Genomic DNA, 1,336 nt, shown 5'->3' with positions numbered 1-1,336 from the left:
TTGACATAATAAGTTCTATAAACCTAAATATAAAACCAGTTTTCAGATGTCATTCACCATTTTTGTGAAATACTGAACATTACTAATTAAGTCCAACCATAACTTTAAAAAGGGGAAACAGTGATAGAATTTACTGAAGTGGGAATATAACCAAAATATTAATTTAACTTCTAGTCAGTTTTACTTAAATCAGGATTGTCCAACAAAAATAATTTTGTCAGTCATTCATGATCTGATTTCTGGTGTATCACATCAATTAAATTATGGTGGACATAAAAAAGCCAAGAGACATTTCTGTTTGGTAATAAGGCAGTAGCTATTACTCATTAATGGCTTTTTTTTTTTTTTGTAAGCTATTAGGTCTGCCCTGTCTCCTTTCTTCTTAATGCCAGCAAAGATCATTTTTGTTCCAGAGATATACTTTTTGGGATTCTCCAAATACTCCATCAGTGTATCCGCTCCCCAGGTGATGCCTTTGTTTTTGTTGGCATCTGTATAAGAGAATCCAGCAGCCTGACCTGTCTTCCGCCCAAATAGTCCATGGAGATTTGGCCCAGTCTTGTGCTTGCCTCCCTTTTCCACGGTGTGGCACTGGGCACACTTCTGAACAAAAATCTTTTTGCCTTTCTCAACATCACCCATTTTTTTTTTAGTTGGACACAATATCTTTATTTATTTTTATGTGGTGCTGAGGATCCAACACATGGCCTCACACACGTGAGGCCGGCGCTGTACCACTAAGCCACAAACCCAGTCCCAACATCACCCATTTTTAATTCATAGCGCAAAGAAGGTTCCCGATCAGAGGTTGAATGTCCCACTCTGTAGCCCAAGGACATGCCAGTCTGTGCCTATGAAAATTTTTGGTTTTCAACATACAAAATAGGGGTTTTAAATTAGAGTAAGAAACAATACTTCACTTGTAAATTTACAATAGTTCAAATATTATGGTTGGCTAGAAAGTTGTACAGGAAACTTCACCCTTGTATACAGGGATCTGGTAAGCCCAGCCAACTAACAGCTTCAAAGAAACTCCAGATTCAAGACACTGTTAGGACTGATGCCAACCCTCCACCCCCAGCCTCCATTCTTAATATGGGAATCGGCTGTCTGTTGTAATTATAAGAGTTGCTGATCCTGCCATCAGAATGTTGGTGCAGCCATTTCCGAATGAAATATTCACACAAAGTGCCAAGGATAGATGATGAATTCAAAGAACATAGAAGAACAGGTTGTATGACATTTTTTGCCTGATCGTTAATGTTTTAAATGTGGCGGAATGCAGCCGGAGACTTGCTTTCGTTGTAATATACCATCTGGTATATATACAAGCAGA

The 1,336-nt window shown here is 38.4% G+C and overlaps 1 pseudogene; it reads right to left on the bottom strand.

The window, feature by feature from the left end:
- Positions 1-261: 261 nt before the first annotated feature.
- Positions 262-642, bottom strand: LOC143638639 (cytochrome c, somatic pseudogene; annotated as a pseudogene).
- Between the last annotated feature and the right edge of the window lie 694 nt (positions 643-1,336).

The sequence above is a fragment of the Callospermophilus lateralis genome, chromosome X (genome assembly GCF_048772815.1).
Source record: "Callospermophilus lateralis isolate mCalLat2 chromosome X, mCalLat2.hap1, whole genome shotgun sequence".
Lineage (NCBI taxonomy): Eukaryota > Metazoa > Chordata > Mammalia > Rodentia > Sciuridae > Callospermophilus > Callospermophilus lateralis.
Note: the sequence above shows the minus strand (reverse complement) of the source record. Positions and strands in the feature narration are given on the sequence as shown.